This window comes from Paroedura picta, chromosome 3 (genome assembly GCF_049243985.1).
Source record: "Paroedura picta isolate Pp20150507F chromosome 3, Ppicta_v3.0, whole genome shotgun sequence".
Taxonomy (NCBI): domain Eukaryota; kingdom Metazoa; phylum Chordata; class Lepidosauria; order Squamata; family Gekkonidae; genus Paroedura; species Paroedura picta.
The window spans coordinates 79679591-79705643 of record NC_135371.1 but is presented as its reverse complement, the minus strand read 5'-3'; the positions used below and the strand labels follow the sequence as shown (position 1 = coordinate 79705643).

Below are 26053 nucleotides of genomic sequence, written 5' to 3'. Positions count from 1 at the left end.
GATCCTTGATCGTGATCTGGTTCAGGGCCCGATAGTCATGGCACATCCTCAACTCCCCACACTTCTTTTTGACAAACAGAACTGGAGCTGAGGTGGGAGCAGTGGGCGGACAGATGAATCCTCGCTTGAGCTTTTTTTCCAGGAACTCCTGAAGTGCCTGCCATTCGGGTTCAGAGAGTGCATATAACCTCTTGACCAGTAAAGCAGCCCCTGGTTTGAGGTCGATCCCACAGTCATAGTCTCTATGCGGGGGAAGACGATCTGCTCCTTTCTCCTCGAATACATCCGCATAATCATGGTACTCATGCGAAAGTCCGTCAAGGTCGGGTGGAGTAGAGGTGTGGGCGGCATATATGCAGTCCCAGGCAAAGATCAGGTCCAGCTTCACCCAATCGATGCACGGGTTGTGCTTGGCAAGCCAGTCCATTCCTAGCACCAATGGGAATCGAGGCATGTGTGCAACATCGAATACCATGGTCTCAGTATGTTGTTGCCCCTGGAGAAACAGGGGCTGGGTTTCCCATTTCACCCATCCGGTCTTGATCAGTCGCCCATCTATAGCTTCCACCCGTGTGGGAACCTACTTCTTTGTGATGGGGACCAAGTTCTGGCTCTGGAATGTGGCATCGATGTAAGACCGGGTGGCCCCGGAGTCGACCAGGGCATGGACCAGGAGCCACTGTCCCTGAGGTAGTTGCAGGCGTATGGGCAGGATCAAATGCATTAATCCAGGAGCGGCCCCAATGGTTCCTCCCAGGCGACCGAGGCCGGGGTCATCTGGGAGCGGGTGTTTCCTGCCGGCTTGGCTTTTTCAGGACACTGGCCTGCGTAGTGACCTGCACCCCCGCAGTACAGGCAGAGGTTCTGTGTAAAGGTAAAGGTAAAGGTATCCCCTGTGCAAGCACCGAGTCATGTCTGATCCTTGGGGTGACGCCCTCTAGCGTTTTCATGGCAGACTCAATACGGGGTGGTTTGCCAGTGCCTTCCCCAGTCATGACCGTTTCTATGTGCGGCGCCGCTATTTTTCTCGGGGGTCCAATCTAGGCCGCACACTGCCGAGTTGCATCGGTTCTCCCGAATCCAGGGGAACCGCTGCCTTGGGAGCAGTAACCTGGGGTAGAAACGGCTCTCCTCGGTTTGGTGGCTGGGTTCCGGACCGGACGAGGCACCGCTCCTCCAGGCGGTTGTCTATCCGCTAGCACAACTGTACCAGGTCGCTCATTCTACGGAGCAGGTCCAAGTGAACCAGCTCATCCAAGTCCTTTTCTGAGAGCCCAGCCACAAACTGGTCCACTAAGGCTGGCTCATTCCAGTCCAGGTCTTGTACCATGACCTGGAACTCTGCTGCATAGTCCCTCATGGACCGGGTCCCTTGCCGTAGCTGCCTCAAACATCGGCTGGCCTGAATCACCGTTTGAGCGTCCCCAAAAGCTTCATCCATTTTAGCTACAAAAGCCTGGATGTTAGCCAGCTTGGGAGCATCTGCAGTTAACAGTGGTGTAGCCCACCGGGCAGCTGGCCCTTTAAGCAGGCTGATGGTAAAGCTGACCTTGGCCTGCTCCATAGGAAACTCCCAGGACCGGGCAGAAATAAACATCTTTACCTGGGCCAGGAATGTGGTAAATGTCTCCCGGCTTCCCTCATATTTTTCTGGAGCCTTGAGAGGGCAGGAGGGCAGAGCAGCTTGGGCGGCTGCTCCAGCTGCTTGCTGCAGTCCCAACACGGCAGTGGTAAGCTGCTGCACTCGGTTTCCAGGGCTTGGTTCTACCTGTTCAAATCAGCCACCTATTGTTCTAGCAGCTGATGGCGGGCAGCCAAGTTGGCTGCTGTAGCTGGGTCCATCCAGGCTGGAGCTGCTGGCTCTGAATTCCAGCCACAAAGATGGGAGAAGTGGTGGCTGCAAAGTGTGGTGCCCTAGCCGGGCACACGCAGGGTTCGTGCAAGGGCAAGCACGGTTACAAAGTCAAGCAAATTCAAAGTGCGTACCAGAGAGTAGTCAAAAGTCCAGTCCGGGTCTAATCAGGAATTGCTAGTGGAGAACCGAAAGAGTTGTCGTTTATCTTTATCAAGGTCAAGCTGGGAATCTGTGGAGCATTCAATCAAAGTGTAGTCTAGTCGGGTGAAGCAGGGTCAAGCCGGGAATCAGTCAAGCAGAGCTTCGCTGAAGCGTCAGGGAGCAGGAAACCAGTCAAAGCAACGGGTGGACATGTGCACAAAGTTGCAGCCACACTGGGAAGCACCTTGGCTGTGCTTAAGAACAAGCTGAGCTGTCACACCAAGTGGCTGCACCTGGCACTCAGCCTTCCTCCGATGAATGAGCCCCACCTGAACCCAACCTAGCCTGTTGCTGTAGTCTAAGCTGAGCACTTTGCCTGCGTGTTGCCAACGTTGTCCTCCTGCATTCCCTCCTGCGCTCTGGAGAGGAGTCTTGGCTGTTCAGGGGTGTTGCTGCAGGCTGAGGTAATGCTGGTGCAGAGGGCATGGTGCTTGTCCGGCTGGGACCTGGTTGTGGCTCCCTATCGGGACTTGGTGTTGCTGCAGGCTGAGGTAATGCTGGTGCAGAGGGCATGGTGCTTGTCCGGCTGGGACCTGGTTGTGGCTCCCTATCGGGACTTGGTGTTGCTGCAGGCTGAGGTAATGCTGGTGCAGAGGGCATGGTGCTTGTCTGGCTGGGACCTGGTTGTGGCTCCCTATCGGGACTTGGTGTTGCTGTAGGCTGAGGTAATGCTGGTGCAGAGGGCATGGTGCTTGTCCGGCTGGGACCTGGTTGTGGCTCCCTATCGGGACTTGCCTCTCTAAGCAGCACCCTGCTGCTTTGCTCCAGCTCCTCCACTTCTTCCTCCGAGGGAGCTGGCAGGATGAGCTCAGGCTGTGGTGCAGAGGCACCCTCTGGAGACGGGGCAATGACACATATATTTAACAAATTCACAGCTGTCCATGATCTAACAGTGTCAACCATCAAGCTTTGAGGCACATAAATGATTTCTACCCAGGTGCCTCCATTAATCATCCAATACTCAGTGTACAAAACAGCACTGGCCCTCATTTAATTGGTAAAAGGAGTGTCTTGCTGATTGCTGCCACATATATATAGGTGTGGATTCCGGGGAATGGTAGAGGACAGGAAGGCCTGGAGGATCATTGTCCATGGGGTCGCGATGGGTCGGACACGACTTCGCACATAACAACAACAACAATATATAGGTGTATGTGATACTGTTGTTATCCTGTTCATATGAGAAATATCGAACACATAGGTGGAAAATGATCAGAAAGGACACAAGCTTTTTGCAGAGTGCCCTGAGAAAGGTCAGAAGAATGAAGCTAATTATGCAGTGAGCCAGAGAGTTCAATGCCTGCTGCTTCGGCAACTTACCTATTTTTAAACATTTATATAGCTTTTCACAAGAAAGCTCAGAAAGGCCAAGCCTAGGGGGCCTTGTCTCTAGAACTCCAAGCCAGGCATTCCTTTCTCCAGACAGCCTGACCCAGGGGGGAAAGGCTGCTTTGGAGGCAGAGTTGCCAACCTCCAGTCCCAATTGGGGGTTGGCAACTCTACTTGGAGGAGTTCAAAAGAAGCCTCATGTTTAAGGCTTACACATGCCTTGATTCTTTCCAACATACTAAAAACCTACGACTGCTAGTGAAACTGGTAGAAAAGATCCAATACCTATCTGCTTAATAGTTTGAGCCCACAAAGCAATAAAAAGTCATTTTCCTCAGTGGCAAACAAGTATACACAGAAGGATGCAGTAGAATCCATATCTGGAAGATGAGGCTTCTCTTTCTGCTATATCCACCCATGCCTTTTCTCTTTGCTGCATTACCACCTTTAGCCAAGATGGGTTTTGAGAAAGGCAGAGAAAATTGGTGGGGGTGGCTGTTGGGTTTTTAGAAACCCTGGCAAACGTGATGTTCAGGAATAATTTGGGCTCAACTCATAAAGGCTTGTTATCTGGCCTCCTATACACATTCCGAGTTTTGATGGTGGGTACCATCTCTACTAGAAAACATTTCTATTTACCCTTCAAAATTAATGGCCAGTTGAGATGGACTTCAAAATTTGTGGTTGACAGCAGGAATGCCTCCCATGCTGTGCCAGGTACTGCAGAATGTTCAGCTGCTCATAAACCCGTTTCTCTTGCAAATTGTCTGCAAGCATCCATCAGTCTGATTCTGTCCCATCTCCCAAGATTAAAATGCCTGAATTGTGATATAGGCTTACCAGTTTGTCTATAGTGGTAGACAACCTTCCACTCCTGCCAGCTCTTCCTCACTCTTACCTGCCCTTGCAGAAGAAGCTAATGAATGGGGAAATGATGTCACAGACATAGCAACAATGTCTGCAGTGCTCTAGGAATTTCCCCAATCTTTCTGGTCTTTACCATAGCAATAGGGGGCATTCCTAGAATATTGTATGACAGTACATGGTTTGTTTGTAACACCATTTAATGCTGGATGCTGCTTCCTCTTCCCATGTCCCATTTCCAGAAATTATCAAGATTGCAAGGCCTTGCAACTCTATGCAGTGTGAATGCAGTTGCACCAACATGTGGTCAAATTACCATAAATTCAGACACATGGTCCATTTATACTGTGTCCCTCTATGGGCAGTGAGTGGTTGATCATTTGAGTAAATATATCAGGAACACAAACCTATAATCTAAGGAAGATATCTCATGATGAAAAGTATTAGAATTTCACTCTAAGGATGCTCAGAGGCAGGCATTGTCTATCCAAACTTTCCTATCATGCTGTTAGTACATCACCCTATGGTGATTAGCTGACACTACTAATCATAGAAGAGCCTCTTGTGGCGCAGAGTGGTAAGGCAGCAGTCATGCAGTCTGAAAGCTCTTTCCATGAGGCTGGGAGTTCGATCCCAGCAGCTGGCTCACGGTTGACTCAGTCTTCCATCCTTCCGAGGTCGGTAAAATGAGTACCCAGCTTGCTGCTGGGGGGTAAACGGTAATGACTGGGGAAGGCACTGGCAAACCACCCCGTATCGAGTCTGCCATGGAAACGCTAGAGGGCGTCACCCCAAGGGTCAGATATGACTCGGTGCTTGCACAGGGGATACCTTTACCTTTACCTTTTACCTTTAATAATTCATAGACAGTAAAATACACAAAGACACTTGGTCATGGCAACAGAATTTTAGAAACTTGTTTTCATTATGATAAATCACTGGTTCTTTGGTTTTTTAAAGCCCAACACGAAAATGTACCCCACCCAGTGAGGAAAGGAAGCTACAATCCGAATCACATTTCAGCTCTTGATGTGGCCTTCATTGGTAAATTATATTGCTATTTTCTCAAACAAGATTTCTCAAATGTCTAAAGCAGGGCTAGTCAAACTGCGGCTCTCCAGATGTCCATGGACTTCAATTCCCAGGAGCCCCTGCCAGCGAACGCTGGTTGGGCCGGCCCCTACGTCTGCCTCCCTCACAATGTGCCTATTATGGGGAGAGGAAGGGAAGGCAATTTTAAATTGCCAAGAGACATGTGAGGACATTCCCAGGTCTTACAAAGCTCTCAGCCCCACTTCCCTGACAGGATGATTGTTATGGGGAAAAGAAGGAAATGTATTTTTAAACTGCTTAGAGACACCTGAGGCTTGCTGGGTGACTGTGAGACATTCTCAGTTCACACAGAGCTCTCAGCTCCACTTCCCTGACAGGGTGTCTGTTATGGGGAGAGGAAGGGAGAGGCAGAAATAGGAAGGCAAGGCAATTTTAGACAGTTTAGAGACACCTGAGGCCTGCTGGGTGACTGTGGGCCATTATCAGTTCTCACAGAGCTCTCAGCCCCACTTCCCAGACAGTATGACGTTACACTCTGCGGGGAAAAATCTATTGGTCGTTCCCGGCCTTAGAGAAGCGCGCCTAGCCTAAACCAGGGCCAGGGCTTTTTCAGTCCTGGCCCCCACCTGGTGGAATGAGCTCCCAGGTGAGCTATGGGCCCTGCGGGATTTGTCAGCTTTCCGCAGGGCCTGTAAAACGGAGCTCTTCTGCCAGGTTTATGGTTGAGGCTGGGGTCTGCGAGGTAGAGCATTGCCCCCCCGGGGGGGGTCTGAAGTATACATCATCTCCCCCAATTCTCTATCGCCTTGGCAGGTGGGAGTAGATTGTGATTGGCTGCCGCCATGTTATGATTTTTAATGTCTTTTAATGGGGTTTTAATGGGGATTTTAAAGATAACTGTTACCCGCCATGAGCCTACCAGGGAGTGGCGGGAAATAAATCTAATAACAACAACAACAACAACGACAACAACAGTTGGGGCAGCATGGAGGCAGCCATTGCCATGGCTCCTCCTCCGCCGGCTGCTGCTGCTGCCTGCCGCCCACTACCACCTGCCGCAACCGCATCCGCCGGCGCAACCATGGCCGCTGCCGCAACCGCAGCGCCAATGAACCTGAGGACCCTAGAGAAGGAGCCAGGTGACCCCAAATGGGGTCACGACGCCAGAGTTGACAACCACTAGTCTATTTGAAGAAGAGCTTATATTTTGTACTCCTTTTTATTACCTGATGGAATCTCAAAGCAATGTAGAATCACTTACCCTTCCTCCAACCACAACAGACACTTTGTGAGGTAGGAGAGGATGAGAGAGCTCTGAGAGAACTGAGACTGGCCCAAGATCACCCAGTTGGCTGCATATGGAAGAGTGGGGAATCAAATCCAATTCTCTAGATTAGAGGCCAACACTCTTGACAACTACACCAATAAGTATCATTATTATTTCTTGCCACACTGTCTAATAGAAAAGGATTTATCTTCTGTACATGTGTGAATTTCATAAAACCTCAACTTTGAAAAACATATTGAGTTTTCATTTGAGTTTTGGTTGGATGCTGTTGTTAATTGCAAAGTTGTGTCCAATCCATCGCTGTCAAGGGCAGACAAAACTCACAATCAGGCTTCTATAGAAAGAATGCTTTAATTGGAAGTAGATCTGAATACTTAAACATCTGAAGTCAAGACTGTCCGATATCGGGGAGGCAAGCAGTTATCAATACAATTCTCCTGCCTAAACCAGACCTGTTCCCAAGGGAAGGGTGTCATCCCCACCCAGGTGCCATCCCAGGCTTCCTGCCAAAGTGTCTAAGTTAGCATGGCCTTGGTCAGCCCGGTACCCCAAGCTGCAGATAAGATGTTTACAGGGACACTGGTAACAATGTATCACAGCAGGGAGAACTTGCAGTGTGAAAGCGAAGGGATCAAAGGAAGGGGGGATCAAAGAGATACTACAAAGCCATAAGCATTTTGGTTTCATGGGAAAGGCAGCAAGAGCACAGCACACAAAGATGGAGTCTCTCAGGTTCGGTGGAATCAAACATGGCAGAGAGCAGGGGACTGATCCTGACATTCCTCCGGTCCAAAAACACCTTCTTCCCTCATCCCCCATCAATGGGTCGCGGATAGTGGGGGAACTCCCGATGAAAATCCCGCAATAACTTTGGAGCCCGGACATCCCCAGCCTCCACCCATTCCCTGTACCCCATGGGGAATTCTTTCCAGTCCACCAAGTACTGAAGTTTCCCTTTGTGCCAGCGAGAGTCCAGGATCTTGTTAACTTCATAGTGCATGTCCTTGTCCACGTAGACAGGGATTGGGGCAGCTGTAGCCGGGTGCCAGTCATCCGGGGACGGGGTACTTTTCAGCAAGCTGGAATGAAAAACGGGGTGCACATGTCTATAAGTCTTAGGTAGGGACAGTCATTGCATTTATCAGTCTTTTCACAGGGAAAGGCCCCACGAATTTAGGCCCCAGTTTCCGCAAGGGCTAGTGGTACCGCAGGTTCTTTGTGGACAAATAAGCCAGATCCCCAACTGCCCAGGCTGGGGCATCCACCCGCTTTTTGTCAGCCTGAACCTTATACACCCGCTTGGCCTCCTCCAGGCACTTCCAATATCCGGCCAGGCCCTTGAGATCCCACTAGCCCATTTCTGAATGTCCGGGGCATCAGGGGAAGAGATCTCCCAGGTGGGCACTGCAGTCAAATCGACTGGGGCCTTAAACGGAAACACCCCTGTGGAGGCATGGACCCCGTTGTTGTAGGCAAACACTGTCAGGGGGAGGAGGGAGACCCAGTCCATCTGCTGGTGGTTAATAAAACATCGCAAATACTGTTCTAGGGTCTGGTTCACCCGTTCAGTCTGGCCATTTGTCTCTGGGTGATAGCCAGATGTAAGCACCTGCTCCACCCCTAAAAGTCTCAAAAGCTCCCGCCAGAACTTGGCAACGAACTGGGGGCCCCATTCCATCAGGAACCTCCCCGGGATCCCGTGTAGGCGATACACATGTTCAATGAATAAGTAGGCCAGTTTCGGTGCGGACAGCAATCCCGAGCACAGGATGAAGTGGACTTCCTTGGAAAAAGCATCCACCACCACCCAGACCACTGTTTTCCCATGGCTGGGTGGAAGGTCAGTGATAAATTCCATTGTAATCTCCTTCCACAAACCCGCAGGTGTGGGCAAGGGTTGTAACAGTCCCTTCCGTTTGCCCCCCAAAGGTTTAGAAGTAAGGCACACAGGACAACCCTGAATGTAAAGCTCCACATCATTCCTCAAGATGGGCCACTAGTAATGCCTGCGCACCAGGTGCAGCGTTTTCACAAAACCAAAATGCCCCATGGACTTAGAATCATGGCACAGTTTTAAAATGTCTTTCCGCGCCGCCGCAGGGTCAAACAACCGGTCGTTCTTAAAAAACAAACCCTCCTTTTCTATAAGAGTAGGCCAGAGGCTGGCGAACTCAGAGTCCAGCCACACATCCTTCTTGACCCATCTCCGGGGAAGTGCCCTCCCCCCTTAGTCTTGTTACGTGTCATCATGGTCAGGCCCAGTTGGGAGGGGGTGAACACAGTGTCGACCAATTGATCGCGTTTACAGTCATATTGGGGGAGGCGCGATAGCACATCGGCCAAAAAATTCATTTTGCCAAGGAAGATGCTTTAGAGTGAAGTTGAAGCGAGAGAAAAACTCCGCCCAGCGCATCTGTTTTGCAGACAGGGACCAGGGCTGCTTTAGGGCTTGCAGGTTTTTGTGGTCCGTCCAGACAACGAACAGAAAAACCTTCCCCTTCCAGCCAGTGCCGCCAGGTTGCCAGTGCGAGCTTCACCACCGCCGCTTCCTTTTCCCAAATCACGCAATTCGTTTCAGGCCCTGAAAATTTTCTTGAAATGTACGCGAAAGGGTGCAACTTTCCCCCTCGCCCCTCTTGGAGGATCACCGCCCCCATTGCCACATCCGAGGAGTCTACTTGTACTGTGAAGGGTTTGCGGGGGTCCGCATGGGCCAAAACATGTTTGGTGGTAAACAGGGCTTTAAGGAGGTCAAACGCTGCCTGGCACTGGTCAGACCATGCCAGAGGCGCACTAGGCTTAGTCGCCTGCTTCCCACCCCCTTTGGTCAGTCAACGGGAGGGCCACCTTGGCAAAATTGGGGATGAATGAACGGTAGAAGTTGGCGAATCCTAAGAAACTTTGCAGCTGTTTCCACATGCACGGGGGCTCCCATGCCAACAAATCCCAGAACTTCCCGGGGTCCATTTCAATCCCAGAACACGAAACACAATAGCCTAAAAATTCTACGGCATCTTGATGGAACTCACACTTAGAAAGTTAACATAGAGATGGTGAGCCTGGAAGCGGCGCAGGACTTCGCGCACCAAAGACACGTGTTTCGCTGGGTCCTCTGAATACAGCAAAATATCATCCAAATAAACCAGGGCACCCTTGTACAACAGGTCATGCATGACCTCATTAATTACACTCACGAACATGCCTAGAGCGCCAGCGAGGCCGAACAGCATGACGGTTTACTCAAATTGCCCCAGTGGGGTGTTAAAAGCAGTCAAATATTCGTGCCCTGCCTTAATCCAGACCCAGTAGTATGCTTCCCTCAAGTCCAACTTTGTAAAAATGCGGGCTCGCCCCAGGTGACCCAACAAATCTTTGATTAAAGGCAAGGGGCAGGCGTTGCAAGTGGAAACCGTATTTAAACCCCTGTTGTCCATGCACAGGCGCAGGGATTCGTCTTTCTTTTTTACAAACAAGACGGGGGCTGCCATCGGGGAGGTGGCGGGGCGAATGAAGCCGCGAGCCAAATACTTATCAAGAAATGCCCAGAGCTCCTACATCTCCCTCAGGCTCATGGAGTACAGCTTGGCCCATGGGAGGGGTTTCCCCGGCTTCAACTCAATTGCACAGTCTGTCTGTCTTATGGGGGGGGGCAGTTGATCGCATTCCTTTTCAGCGAACACATCCTGCAAATCCCAATATCCTGCAAATCCCAATACTCTTTGGGTAAGCCTTTGGGACCCACCCTAGCCAGGGCGGTGGTCTCATCCCTAGGTGGCTTTGGGGGCCCCTTTTTGACTGGGTGGTGGTTTTCCTCACACCCTGGTTCTAAAAACCGTACAGTCCCCGAGCTCCATTTCATGCTGGGGTTGTGCTTTCGCAGCCATTCCAGCTCCAGTACGCATGGGAAAGCCGAGCTGGGTGCCACCACTGGTTGGATCTTTGCCCAATGCTCAGCCACATCCATCTCTAGCAGGAGTGTCTTGCTCACCCCTTCCTTCCCCCCGGAACGTACTTCCCATCCATCTGGGTAAAGCGGAGGGGTTTAGTCAGGGGCACTTTTCCCACCCCCAATGTCTTAGCCAACGGGGGATTAATCAAAGTTTTTGTACACCCCGAGTCCACCCCGATACTCTGGACCCCCACCTTCTTCCCCGTTTTTGGCACAGACAAAGTAACTGGGATGCTAAGCTTATGCCTGCAGAATATTTCCATTTGAAAAATCAATTATATCAACTAACAAAGAAAAAGCAAAGTGATTATATTAAAAAACAATGGGAACAACTTGTGCAGGCTACAATTACCAACAAGACAAGACAATTCTGGGTCCTAGTTTCAGGAGCCTTTCATGAGAAATCTTCTTTAACAAACTTCATCCCCTCCCTTACTTGGTATGAATATTTCTTAAACCTATTCCATGAGGACAGAGTAAGCTCCTGTAGCCTCCCCGAGATCAACCTGTCAGATATCCCAGACTGGGCCCCAGTGATGCCTGATGAAGTCAGGGCTTGTATTGATCAGCCTAGAAAAGCACCAGGACCTGATGCGATCCATCCTGAGCTGCTTAAAACCTTCCCAGACTGGTGGGCTCCTCTCTTGGCTGCTCTCTTTACTGTAATCAACAAAACAGGCTTAATGCCTGACTCATGGACAAATGCAATCCTTGTTCCAGTATTTTAAAAGGGTGACCGCTCACTCCCAACCAATTATAGACCCATCAACCTTCTCTCTATTGTTGGGAAGCTATATGCCAAACTCCTATCAAACAAACTTACCTTGTGGTTGACTAAGGAAAAGATTCTAGGCCCTGAGCAGGTTGGATTCTGTCAAGGGAAATCCTCCCTTAATCATTGCACCATCCTTGCCCACCTTGTCAACAAATATAGTAAGAAAGAGGGTCCAAAGCTCTTTGCAGCTTTTCTGGACCTTAAGGGGGCCTTTGATTCTATCCCTAGAGATCTTCTCTGGGGTAAGCTGTTGAAGATAGATAAAAGGCTCCTATATCTTATAAGGAAACTCTATTCTTCTACCTGTTGCCAAATCAAACTCACCCCCCTTGGGAGTCTTCCTCCTAAAATACCAATCAACAAAAGGGTAAAACAAGGATGCATTTTGGCTCCCCTCCTATTTAACCTTTTTATAAATGACCTTGCTCCGTCCTTATCCCCCAATTCTGGCCATAGCCCCAAAATTGGTTCTCTTCACATCCCACTGCTTTTATACGCAGATGATGCGGTAGTGCTTTCCCATTCACAAATTGGCTTAAAACGCTTACTGGTTCAATTCCTGGACTTCTGTGAAGTAAACAAACTTGCTCTGAACTTTGAGAAGTCAAAAATTGTGGTTTTTGGAAAGCCTTGGAAGCCTCTTGAATGGAATGTAAGAGGTAACAACATTGAATAGGTTAAAAGCTTCAAATACCTGGGAATATTTTTTCACCATAAAGCAAATGGGGCTACACAGAGGAAATATGCAATCACATCTGCAAAAACTAGTGCCCTGGCAATTACACATTTCTTCTACACCAGGGGTAACCAGTACGTGCCAGTAGCCCTCAAAGTATTCAATGGGAAACTAAGTGCCCAACTGTTCTATGGCATCCCTATTTGGATCAACACTTTTAACCAAGCAGTCGAAAGTCTCCAATCTGTCTTCCTTTGTAAAATCCTTGGGACCCCGAACTGTGTCTCTTACGCAGTCCTATGTCTAGAAACCAGCCAAAGACTATTGGAAACCAGAGCATGGTTGTTAACAATCAAGTTCTGGCTTTGCATTCATTTTAGATCTGACCCCAATAGTCTAATTTCCATCATGCTATCTGAACATGAGTCACCTACTTGGTTAGGACACATTGAGGGAAAATTAAATCTATAGGGATATCTTTAGAATCCTTGTATCTGATATTTGAAAAGACTGCATTTAATTTAATTAAACGCAGACTGTTAGACGTAGAACTGCAGGAACTTATCAGTAAAGCTAGAAACGTTTGCTCGCCATTGAGCTTGGGGATCTCACCAAGCTCTCAGCCCCTAGCTGCGTACTTCTACCATCTAATCATCCCACAACAGCGTAGAGCATTCATGTTAGCTAGAACTAACGCTCTACCTTCTGCTGTTCTATATGGGAGATTTCAACAGATCCCGTATTCAGCTAGGTTGTGCCCATGTGGACAATGCTGTATAGAATCAATTACACACGTTTTCTTCCATTGTCCATTTTATTCTTCAATCTGAGCCAAATTTCTTAACTCACTGCTGTGTAAAAGAGAATGGCATTCGGATGAACGAAAGACTCAGTTTCTTTTGACATCCCAGAACCCTGATATAATTGAACCAGTAGCAAAGTTTTTACATCTTGCCATGAAAAATCGTGAATGTATTATGTCTAAAGCATGATCTCTGCCTTTGTTCTCACTAGCAGTGGATCCTTTTGCACTTTCCCTTCTTATATTGTACTTTTATATGCTATTAAAGGCTTGTTATTGTTGTTGAAGTCACTGGGAGGAAGATTAGGGGGGGAGCACTCACCGAACACTTGCCCCTGCCCGGGACCTGCTTCTTCACAGCAGGTCTTCCTCGTTTCCCGACGGCTCGCCTGAGGCGCCCTCCTCCTCCGCCCCGCTGTCTGAGGCGGTGTCAAACGGCACAGGTTCGCCTATGGGAGTGAGCAGGGCGCAGACAGTTTTCTTGGCGGGTGCTTTTCACTTGGGTGCTCCAGCGGCAGGCTTGGCGGCCGCAGCTTTGCTGGACGGCTTGTCACCATAGGTGGGCGACTGCTTCTTGGAGGGGCACTGCGCAAGGAAGTGGCCTTGGCCACCATATCCCAAGCAAAGACCCTTCTCCCAATGCCTGTTGGGTTCAGCTGCATCCACTCTGGGGGTCTTTGGGGCTGTCACTTTCTTTGGGGTGGATGTTTTGGGTGGAATCTTTGGCTTCTCACCTCCCAGCTCGGCTGCCACATGCAGACGCCTTTCCACTTCCCTGGCCAGGTGCGCCCAGCCCATGATCGTCTCGGGGTCGTCCAGGTGCAGGCATTTTTGTGCCAGATCCTTGCGCAGCCCCTCTCGAGAGGCATGTACATGCTTGGCTTCTCCCCAATGTGAAACTGCCACTGCCAGCTTCCAGAACTCCCTGGTGTACTGGCTCACCGACAAGGCACCCTACTTTATTGATCGTAGGCTGGCCTCCTCCATTTCCACCTCAAAAGGGTCCTTGAACCGTTCTCTCATGCAGTGCATGAAACGATCATAACTGCGCACCTCCACTGGCGCATATCTGTACAGGTCAACGAACCACTTGGCGACCTCCCCGTCCATGCAATCGCCGACAAAGCGAATGCGTTCGGTGTCATTCTGGAACATGAACCCCACCTCCATCATGTAGGCATGGAGGTGGAACAGGAACCCGGAGAACGTATCAGGATCCCCAGCAAAACGGGTTTTGAACCTGTACAGGCAGCGGATCTCTGCTCCTCTGAGCTGCGGTGGCAGCTGGGGTCTGGTGGCTGGGTTGGCCAGCCATCCACCCCACGCTGCCCCGTCCGGTGGCATGGGAGGAAGCAGGGCAGCAAGCCCTTTCAGCTCCCTGGGTCCGGCCCTTTCCCCTTGGGGCGGCAGTGGCCGCGGTTCTTTGGGCCTGGCTCCATCTCCCAGGGGCGGCCGCTGGTGAGGCTCTCGGGGCCCCATTCCATCTCCCGGTAGCAGTTGCCCCCGAGGCAGGCATCCCTCGGGGCGCGGAGCACCAACCGCTCCTTCGCCCTCCCAAGGGCCAGACGGTGGGAGGGCGAGGCTAGTCCCTTCTTCTGGAATCAATACCGGCCGGTACATTTCATCCAGAAAGAAACGAGCCGCTTGTTGCAATTCCTTGCCCAGCTTGCCAGTAACCCTAGTAAGCCATTCTCCCAGTCGTCCCACACGATTGTGGAGATCAAAAACCTCCATCATGCTCCAGGATGCTTCTTGGTTGGGCACCCTTCTCGGATAGGCGGGTCCCCACTCGATCCGCACCATGGGGTCATCGTACCGGGAGGTCCGGCGCTGGTCCGTGACATGCTGCTCCAGGAAGAATCGGGGCGCGGGGCTGGGACCTTCGAGTGCCCGCGCCATCCCGGACCGAAATGGTGCCTGCGTGCCTGTCCAGGCTCGCGCTCCAAGGGGGGTGAGTATCATGTCTCCCCGGTCTGACAGGCTCGACCGGGTCGGTTTCCCCTCCTTGGGCACCAATAGCTTCCGTCTCCTCTTTCAGGAGGCCGGTAAGGAAGGTGCCCCCTCGGAACTCGGCCATCGGTATGGAGGAAAGGCGTTGTGAGTCTTGACTTACTGTCAAGGGCAGACAAAACTCACAATCAGGCTTCTATAGAAAGGAAGCTTTAACTGGAAGTAGATTTGAACACTTAAACTGAACACTGATGGAACCCAAACAGTTCTGCAGGGCCTGCAAAAGGAATCTCCTCCACCAGGCATTTGGTTGAAGTTGACCTGGACCATCGCTTCCAATTGGCCCTCAGCCACCCCCCCCCCCGCCACTAATCTACCTAACGCACTGGGTCCCAGTAATAATTGAGCTGAGGCTCCTTTGCAGTTCTATCTTATTATTACTGCTGTTATCATGTTGGAGTTATTATTGCTGTATTGTTATGGCTGTTGTCACATGTGTTTCCTTATGTTACCTGTACCTATTCCCTGTTTCCTGTAATCCGCCCTGAGCCTTCGGGGGAGGGTGGTATATAAATAAAATAAATAAATACAACATCTGAAGTCAAGACTGTTCGATATCGGGGAGGCAAGCAGTTATCAATACAATTCTCCCGCCTAAACCAAACCCATTCCCAAGGGGAGGGTGTCATCCCCCACCCAGGTGCCATCCCAGGCTTCCTGCCAAAGTGTCCAAGTTAGCAAGGCCTTGGTCAGCCCGGCGCCCCAAGCTGCAGATAAGATGTTTACAGGGACACTGGTAACAATGTATCACAGCAGGGAGAACTTGCAGTGTGAAAGCGAAGGGATCAAAGGAAGGGGGGGGGATCAAAGAGATACTACAGAGCCATAAGCATTTTGGTTACATGGGAAAGGCAGCAAGAGCACAGCACACAAAGATGGAGTCTCTCAGGTTTGGTGGAATCAAACATGGCAGAGAGCAGGGGACTGATCCTGACATTCCTCCGGTCCAAAAACACCTCCTTCCCTCATCCCCCATCAATGGGTCGCGGACAGTGGCATGGCATTGGTGTGGTTTTGGCAGGGTTTCCTACCAACATATGACAGCATAGCTTTAGCCTTGTTGATAAGTCATGTATGACCAATCATGACGCCATGGACAATGATCCTCCAGGCCTTCCTGTCCTCTACCATGGGTGCCATATGGAGAATGGAGCAGAATTGTTCTCTCTTGCAGCAGAGTGACAGACCAGAACAAATGGGATGAAATTAATTCAAAAGAAATTCCATCTAAACATCCAGAAGAAGTTCCTGACAGTTAGAGCGGTTTCTCAGTGGAACAGGCTTCCTCAGGAGGTGGTGGGTTCTCCATCTTTGGAAATATTTAAACAGAGGCTAGATAGCTATCTGACAGAGAGGCTGATTCTGTGAAGGCAAAGGAGTAGCAGATTACAATAGATGAGCGATTGGGTTGTGAGTGTCCTGCATAGTGCAGGGGGTTGGACTAGATGATCCCATGAGGCCCCTTCCAACTCTATTATTCTATGATTCTATAATTCTATGAAGTTGTGTCCAACCCATAGTGACCCCATGGACAATGATCCTCCAGGCCTTCCTGTCCTCCACCATTCCCCAGAGTCCATTTAAGCTTGCACCAACTGCTTCAGTGACTCCATCCAGCCACCTCATTCTCTGTTGTCCCCTTCTTCTTTTGCCCTCAATTGCTCCCAGCATTAGACTCCTATCCAGTGAGTCCTTCCATCTCATAAGGTGGCCAAAGTATTTCAGTTTCATCTTCAGGATCTGACTTTCTAAGGAGCAGTCAGGGCTGATCTCCTCTAGAACTGACTGGTTTGTTCGCCTTCTCCAGCACCAGAGTTCAAAAGCCTCAATTCTTTGACGCTTGGCCTTCCTCATGGTCCAACTTTCAAAGCCATACATTGTAACTGGGAAGACCATAGCCTTGACTTTGCTGCAGTCCCCATCTGCAGTGATATTGGAGCCCAGGAAAATAAAATCGTCACTATCTCCATTTCTTCTCCATCTATTTGCCAGGAACTGAGAGGGCCGGATGCCATGATCTTCGTTTTCTTGATGTTGAGTTTCGAGCCAACTTTACCACTCTCCTCCTTCATCCGCATCAACAGGCTCTTTAGTTCCTTTTCACTTTCTGCCATTAGAGTGGTATCATCTGCATATCTGAAGTTGTTGACATTTCTTCCTGCATCTTAATCCCAATTTGTGACTCATCTAACCCCGCCTTTCTCATGATGTGCTCCTCATATAAGTTATATAGGCAAGGCGAGAGTCCTTTCTCAATTTTGAACCAATCAATGATTCCATGCCCGGTTCTCACTGTTGCTTCTTGACCTGCATATAGGTTTCTCAAGAGACAGATAAGATTCTCTGATATTCCCATCTCTTTAAGAACTTGCCACAATTTGTTGTGCTCCACACAATCAAAGGCTTTAGCATAGACAATGAAGCAGAAGTAGATGTTCTTCTGGAACTCCCTAGCTTTCTCTATGATCCAGTGTATGTTAGCAATTTGATCTCTAGTTACTTTGTCTCTTCAACATCCTGACTGTACTTCAGGAAGTTCTTGGTCCACATATTGCTGGAGCCTAGCTTGTAGGATTTTGAGCATAAATTTGCTAGCATTAGAAATGAGTGCAATGGTGCGGTAATTTGAACATTCTTTGACATTGCCTTTCTTTGGGATTGGAATGTAAACTGACCTTTTCTAATCCTGTGGCCACTGTTGAGTTTTCCAAATTTGCTGGTATATTGAGTGTAGCACTTTTACTGCTTTGTCTTTTAAGATTTGGAATACTTCAACTGGAATGCTGTCACCTCCACCTCCTAAGGCCCATTTGACTTCACATTCCAGGATGTCGGGCTCCAGGTTAGTGACTACTCCCTCGTGGTGAGGGAGTACTCCCTCCCCCAAGCTCGCTCTTGTATAGTTCTTCTGTATAATTTGGCCACCCTTTTTAATCTCCTCTACTTCTCCCTACCATTTTGGTCCCTTATCATACCCATCTTTGCATGAAATGTTCTCTCCATATCTCCAATTTTCTTGAAAAGATCTCTGGTCCTCCCTATTCTATTGTTTTCTTCTGTTTTCACTGTTATCTCTTCTAGTTATTCTCTGGAATAGGGAATAGCTGAGTGTCCTTTCAGCTTTATCCCAGTCGCTTCATTCATTCTGGAGCTACTCGTACTAGCCGTCTGCTCATCCCCAGTAGCATATTTGACATCTTCCGACCTGAGGGGCTCATCTTCCAGCGTCATATCATTTTGCCTTTTGGAACTGTCCCTGGAGTTTTCATGGCAAAGATACTGGAGTGGTTTGCCATTTCCTTCTCCAGTGGATTACCTTTTGTCAGAGCTCTCAGCTATGATCTGTCCATCATGGAGGTATTTTGCATGGAGCCAAATAATAAAGTTTTAAAAATAACCAGTTTAGACCGCTTTATTATACTACAATCATTGTTCTGCATTGAATATAGTCTGTTGAAATACTATGTTGAAATGCTTTCTGCATGGAACAATTCATAGCCTTGCCCCCTGTAATTTTGCCAACTCTGCTTTGTTCTCTAATGCAGTTACTAATCTGCATAACTAAAGGAGCTTCTCTGCATGACTAATAGTGCATCTGATATAGGCAGTAGAGAAAGTAATCGGTTTCAGAAACAACGCTTTATAGATGCTTAAAGCACCAAAGAGGCAATTCACCATGCAGAGCAAAATCAGTATTGCGGAGTAAATTCACTCTTCTGTGCAGAGATCAGAAAAACAATGATGTATTTAGTGAGGGGCTTTCTGCACCGGGATCCTTGTAGCAAATTGTTTGCTGAACGAAAAATCGCCATTTAAAATAGTGGAATTCGTCATTATGCATACCTGACTTTGTAGTGGAATCCAGTTGCGTTTCCATCGTTTCCCACAAGCTTCCGGTCTCAGCAAAAATCGCTAGAAAGGAAGTGCTATTGCCGAGCTCGTCCCGCCCCTGGCCGTCAAGCAGCCAATGGGCAGCCGTTAGCACGCTCCCAAACAGCCCCTTTCCCTTTAAGAAAGGTTTTTTTTTAAAAAAACACACACCCATTGCAACAAATATGTGTTGATTTGTTGCAACAGAGAGATCCATCCAGCTGGCAGCTGTGTTTGAGCTGTTGTTTCATCGTTGCCACGCTCCCCCCGAGTGAAAAAAAAATCCCCCCCCCTCACGGGCCCGATTTTCGGCCGAAAACAGTGTAAAAAATAAAGGGAAAATACATCAGCAAACATCAGAAATGAGGAAATATGAGTCCTTCTTGAATTGAGAGCAGAGAGAAAAAAAAGAAAAGACTTTAGGGATATTTGGGGTGAAGTAGTATCATTTTGAATGTTGTTTCCACTGTAGCTGTATATATTAAATGCTTGCAGTGAAATGGGTTCACCAAAATCTATACAACTATCCTATATTTTATTTATACAGCCAGTAGTGCTAAATTGGATGATAACTTTATACTTTCTAATATAAAAGACTAACTCATTATAGAAGCAGAAGAGAAGTAGCTGGTTTTTTGTATCCCACCTGTGTGGTACAGGTCACCCAGCTGGCTGCATGTGGAGGAGTGGGGGATCAAACCTGGTACTCCAGATCAAAGGTCACCACTAACCATTACACCATGCTGGCTCTCAACTAGCAAGAAGGACTCATATTTCCTCATTTCTCTTCACTTTCAAATATACTCTGTATAATATGCAGAGGTTTCCATTCATAAATGCAGTGTCCCAATTTGACACAGAACTGATTGTTCCTGGCATGCAATTTCACCTCCTACTGATGTCACCATCCCCTCCTCTTTGTAGACAGTCCTACGCAGCATCTGCACTTACCTTGCTTCGCTTCACTCTGTGTTCCATCAAAGCAACATCGCCAGTAACAGCAGCCAAGGAAGAGGCATACAAATCAGGATACTGCTTGCAAAAAATGGGTACCAGGAAATATGGATGTGATACAGTACACATCTCACTTATTTTCAATAGCTTGGCTGGCAGACTAAAATTGTGAGGAGGTTAGAAATAACATTCATCCACACTTGCAAAAACAAATTATAATGAAGTAGAGGCAAAACCCATTGCACCCAGGGTAACAACTGTGGCCTTCCTAGGGGCTGGCAACTTGGCAAAAGTATATATCATAGGAGGGAGGGAGGAAAGCAGGCAGGAAGAGGCCAAGCTGGATCCCAGGGGGCTGATGGACAGCCTTTACTACTTATCCTGTACCCCAGACCCTTGAGGTCCTGCCTCTAAACCTCAAGAACCATTTCTAACCCAAGGATCACCAACCTCCAGGTGCAGCCTAGAAATCTCCTGGAATTGGAGGTCATCTACAGACTCTAGAGATCAGCTCGCCAGTGGAAAATGGCTGTTTTGGAAGGAGGACTCTGCAATGACAACTGAAGAAAGGACTACTTGGAAGGTTGGACTCTCTGGCTTTGGATCCCTTGCAGGTACAGGGATGCCAGGCTCCAGGTAGGAAACAAAGAGAAATGCTGTGTGGCAGTAATTTGTTCTTGTAACAATGAACAACAAATAATTCATAAAATTGTCACAGTTTATTCCTTCATTGAAAATATTTAATTGATAGCAAAATTTCCTTGAAGAACTGAAAAACATTCAGTCTGTACATTCTTCAGTTCAGTTCAGTATCAAAGTAAATCAATTTGGGGTACAATCTATTCAGAAGGGACAGACAAGAAAAGAAGGGGGGAGGTATAGCTATATAAGTTAGGAATCTTTATACTTGTGAAGAAATACAGGTACCAAGCATGAAAGTTCAGTTGAGTATATGTGGGTAAATATAAAAGGAGTAGGAAATGAGAGTGGTATTATTGTGGGGGTCTGCCAGAAAGCCAGTCCAAGGACTTGAATGAGATACTGGTAGACCAAATTACACAATTTTCAAAAAAGGGGGCATCAGTGGTCGTGGGTGACTTCAATTACCCAGATATCTGTTGGAAGATCAACTCTGCTAAAAATGCAAACTCCGTTAAATTATTAACTTGTCTTGCTGACAACTTCATTTCCCAGAAAGTAGAGAGGGGAACCAGGGGCTCTGCTATTTTAGACTTGATTCTCATCAATAGGGAAGAACTGGTAGATGAGGTGGAAGTAGTGGGCACACTTGGTAGCAGTGACCATGTGCTTTTGGAATTTTCAATTGTGGGAAAGAGAAAACTTTTACGTAGTAGTAAGTATAGACTGGACTTCAGGAAAGCTGATTTTCACAGACTTAAAGGTATGTTGCATAGAGTCCCATGATCAGAAGGACTTAAAGAGATGGGAGTCCCAAGAAGGCTGGGAGCTTCTTAAAAGTGAAATACTGAAGGCTCAATCACAAACAATTCCCTTGAGAAGAAAAGATGGAAGGAGCCTAAGGAAGCCAAGTTGGCTCCATAAGCAGCTGTCAAATGATTTGAGGAATAAAAAAGTGTCATTTAGGAAATGGAAGGAAGGCCTTATTACCAAGGATTATAAACAAATAAACAGTAATTGCAGGGGGAGTGTTAGAAAAGCTAAAGCTCAATATGAGCTTAGGCTAGCAAGAAATGTTAAACATAAACATAAACATAAACATACATTTCTGTTTCATGTATCGTTGACTAGTTTTAATGTAAACCGCCCTGAGCCTTCGGGGAGGGCGGTATATAAATCTAAATAAATAAATAATAAATAAATAATAACAAAAAAGGCTTCTTAACAAGAAAAAGAATAGGGACACCATAGGACCACTGCGAGGACAAGAAAGTGAAATTATAATAGATAATGAAGAGAGGGCTGAACTGCTTAACTCCTATTTCTCTTGTGAGGGAAATAGTGATCAATGTGGCAAAAACTTAACACAACACAGGGGACGGGAATGGTGGCCTAGGATCACTGTTGGAGCAGTTCACAAACACCTAGTTTCTTTACATGAAACAAAGTCTTCTGGGCCAGATGAAGTGCTTCCAAGGGTACTAAAAGAACTTGCAGATGTCATCTCTTAACCTCTGACCATTATTTTTGACACTTCTTGGAGAACAGGTGAGGTGCCAGATGATTGGAGATGGGCAAATGTTGTCCCCATCTTCAAGAAAGGGAAAAAGGAGGATCCGGGTAATTATCGATCCATCAGCTTGACATCTGTAGCTGGCAAATTACTAGAACAAATAATCAAACACTCAGTCCTTGAACAGCTGGAAATGAGAGCTGTGATTTCTAAGACTCAGCATGGATTTCACAAGAACAAGTCATGTCAGACCAACCATATCTCTTTTTTCGAGAAAGTGACTACCTTGCTGGATGAGGTGAATGCTGTGGACATAGTTTATCTGGATTTCAGTAAAGCATTTGATAAGGTTCCATCTGATATTCTTGTTCACAAGTTGGTAAAATGCGGTATGTATCCTAATTCTGTCAGTTGGATCAATAACTGGTTGACAAATCATACCCAGAGGGTACTTGTTAATGCTTCAGCATCTTCTTGGAAAAGAGGGACAAGTGGAGCACCCCAAAGATCTGTGTTGTTCAACATATTTATAAATTGTTTGGATAAGGGATTAGAGGGGATACTTATTAAATCTGCAGACGATACTAAACTGGGAGGGTTAGCAAACACAACTGAAGACAGCATCAGAATACAGGATGATCTTGATAGGCTCGAGAAGTGGGCTAAACTGAATAAAATGAAGTTCAATAGGAACAAATGTAAACTTCTGCATTTAGGTAGGAAAAACCAAATACACCAATATAAGATGGGAGAGACTTGTCTTGGCAGTAGCACGTACGAAAAGGATCTAGGAGTCTTAGTAGACCATACATTGAACATGGGTCAGTCAGTCAGTCAGTAACCTTTTATTAGCATAAAATATGTATAAAACATATAAAAATAGGGTTTAAAATTTCAACAAAATAATAAAATAGGCCATGGGGTTACATAACCGAACAGATCTTAAAATGATTAAGTAAAATATAAAAGATAAAATACAAGGTAGGCAGCATATTATAAAAACATCTTAGTTAAAACTCTGGCAACTAAAATGGTTACCTCTGTGTCAGCAGTGTGATTTGAGATGGTGGCCAATCACGCCCCATTGTTGTGGATGCAATGTATGAAGGATCATAATTCTAGGGTCCTTCGATGGTATGTCTCTCTCTTATCTTTCAGGTTCTCCATCCGTCCTTGGCCGGGGAAGGACCACATCAATGCCGACTGTCCCGTTGGTTCGAGAATGATGGTGAGGAGACCAATTCATCATTTGGGGGGGGGATTGTCTGGACCCGCCCGTCTGCCAGGGCGAGACTGTGGACTTATGGGAGAAGGACTATCGATCTCCATCGGGTGTCGTGGGTAGCCCGTCACCCCCTCCCCGTATCGTCCGTCCTTCAAAGTGGGTCTGCGGAGCTACCTGAGCCAGGCCAGCGGCTTCCCGGGAACCAGGGGCGGGTCAATGCTGTGGCGAATGAGCAGATCATCGGCCGGACTGCGGGGCTTGGGGAGGAGCCATGTCTCGTGGGAGATGACGCTGCGGGCTGGTTCCAAGCTGGTGGACGTCCTGCCAGCGGCCAATGGGTCGACAGGGGCAGAGCATGTTGGGACGCACGGGGTGGGTAAGAGGAGGAGGTCTGGGGAGGGGGTGGTGAAAGGGAATGGAAGAAGGTGGGGCAAGGTTCGAGGGGAAAGCGGAGAAAGAACAACAAATGTATGTGGTGTGCACAATGAATAGCTAAATATGGAGCTTGTTGAAAGGACAATAAAGCCTCAGCTTTATTGTTGCTGCAATGCTGAAGAAGGGGCGTGGTCCCTATGTGATGGACTACTAATTAGTGTAAGACCACTTCACGCCTTCAAGTTGGAAGTTGGAAGTGAGCTGTAACCGCTGCTCAAGGGTAGGTGGTAGTAGAGTCAGTGATGTCACCCACGGGACTAGCCAGGGACATGATTTGGAAACCCGTCCCCCCAGATGGACCCTGAGCTAACATCGGAGCAAAAGGAGATCTTGCAGCTGGTGATAGCTCCGTGGGCATCTGTTTTCTCACAACACCCTGGACTTACCTTGCCACTCACTATATTATGACCAAACCCAGAGTCTTGGTTCGAAACCCATGGAGGCCTCTACCTTGAAAACAGTGAAAAGCTGTAGAATGAGAGGTCCAAGATATTCTGAAGTTAGACGTTATCAAGCCATCCTGTAGTGAGTGGCACAGCTCCCTTGTCTTAGTGCCAAAGCCTGATTTTGTGTGGATTACAGGGGGGTGAACAAGGTAGCAAAGTTTGATGCGTACCCCATGCCCTGAGCACAAATTTTGGTTGATCAGTTCGGGGCAGCTCGATATCTTACTGCTATCGATTTAACAAAAGGGTACTGGCATGTATTGGTAGCTAAACAAGACGGGCAGAAGACTCCTTTTGCCACTCCCCAAGGGCTTTTTCAGTTTAAGAGAATGCCTTTTGGACTACATGGAGCAGCAGCGACCTTTCAACAATTGGTGGATCGGGTGTTAATACAGTGTACCGCCTTTGCCATGGCTTTTATAGACGATATTATCATCTTCAGTGCTTCCTGGGAAGAGCATATTACCCGTGTGCAAATGATGTTGCAGGCCTTGCAGCGAGCCGGCTTACATGCTAATCCGCGAAAAAGTTAGTGGGGTTGATTTCAGCTGCAGTATTTGGGCTTCGTGGTGGGGCACGGACAAATTCGGCCTTTGCCAGACAAGGTAATTTCTATTCAAACATGCTTCACCATGGAATAAGAATCTATTGTGGCACTTCCTGGGACTGGTAGGATACTATAGCTGGCTTATCCCACAATTTGCGATGCTTGCTGGGCCTCTTACAGACTGTCTGCGGAAAGGACACCCGGTGAAATTGTGCTGGTCCCCAGATATGGAATGAGCTTTTTATCTGCTTACTAACAGCTTGGGCTGGGAGCTGGTGTTACAAAATCCAGATTTCTCCAAACCATTTATTGTACCAACTGATGCCTCTGGGATGGGACTGGGGGTTGTTTTATCCCAGAACTATAGTGATGGAGAACATCCCATTCTGTTCCTCAGTCAGAAACTCTTGCCTGAAAAACAGAAATACGCCACTGTGGAGAAAGAGGCCCTGGCTGTCAAGTGGGCGGTTGGGGCTTTAAAGTATTATCTCACCAATAATCCATTTGAGCTGGCGGTCGTTCACGACCTATTGTTGTGGATGCAACATGTGAAGGATCATAATTCTAGGGTCCTTCGATGTCTCTCTTTTATCTTTCAGGTTCTCCATTCATCATCAGCCGGGGAAGGACCACATTAATGCCGATTGTTTGTCCCGTTGGTTCAAGAATGATGGTAAGGAGACCAATTCATCGCTTGGAGGAGGCATGTCCGGATCCACCTGTCTGCCAGGGCGAGACTATGGACTTACAGGAGAAGGACTATCGATCTCCCTCGGGTCTCGTGGGTAGCCTGTCACCCCCTCCCCGTATTGTCTGTCCTTCAAAGTGGGTCTGCAGAGCTACCTGAGCTGGGCCAGCAGCTTCCTATGTTGGCTGCGGGTGGTCTGCCACTTTCCCCATGCACTGGTGTTGTGTAGTTGCCTTCAGAGCCCGTGATGATCAAGACGCAGGAGCCAGCTGCACCCGGGAACCAGGGGCGGGTCGATGCTGCGGCGAATGAGCAGATCATCAGCCGGACTGCGGGGCTTGGGGCAGAGCCATGTCTCGTGCGAGATGATGTTGCAGGCTGGTTCCAAGCCAGTGGACGTCCTGCCAGCAGCCAATGGGTTGACAGGGGCAGAGCACATTGGGATGCAGGGGGGTGGGGAAGAGGAGGAGGTCTGGGGAGGGCTGTTGAAAGGGAATAGAAGAAGGTGGGGCGAGGTTCGTGGGGAAAGCAGAGAAAGAACAACAAATGTATGTGATGTGCACAATAAACGGTTAAACGTGGAGCTTGTTGAAAGGACTCTGAGGCTTTATTGTTGCTGCAACACTGAAGAATGGTCGTGGTCCCTATGAGACTGACTCCTAATTAGTGGAAGGCCTCTCCATGCATTCAAGTTTGAAGGGAGCCATAACCATTGCACGAGGGTAGGTGTAGTAGAGCTAGTATGTGAGGCCAGCTGTACACCAGAGCAAGGGGGAGCCTCACAGCAAGAAAACTTATTTTGGAAAGTTTTTTTTATTCTCAAGCAAAGACATCTAGCAGAAACATAGGCAAAACTGAGGGTACAAGTAAGGGTTCACATATATAAAACACTGGTTCATCCCCCTCCCTCCTATGGGAAAGTGATGATTCGGGC

The 26053-nt window shown here is 48.1% G+C and overlaps 1 long non-coding RNA gene across 2 annotated transcripts; it reads left to right on the top strand.

Annotated features, from left to right (window-relative positions):
* Positions 1-2315: 2315 nt before the first annotated feature.
* Positions 2316-25557, top strand: LOC143831175 (uncharacterized). 2 transcript variants are annotated; one of them, XR_013228755.1, is made up of 4 exons: positions 2316-2460; positions 20083-20262; positions 22937-23006; positions 25031-25557. It is a non-coding gene; the product is annotated as an uncharacterized LOC143831175 (long non-coding RNA). The 2 variants fall into 2 exon arrangements; XR_013228756.1 differs by lacking the exon at positions 2316-2460 and adding an exon at positions 2618-2634.
* Positions 25558-26053: the final 496 nt, after the last annotated feature.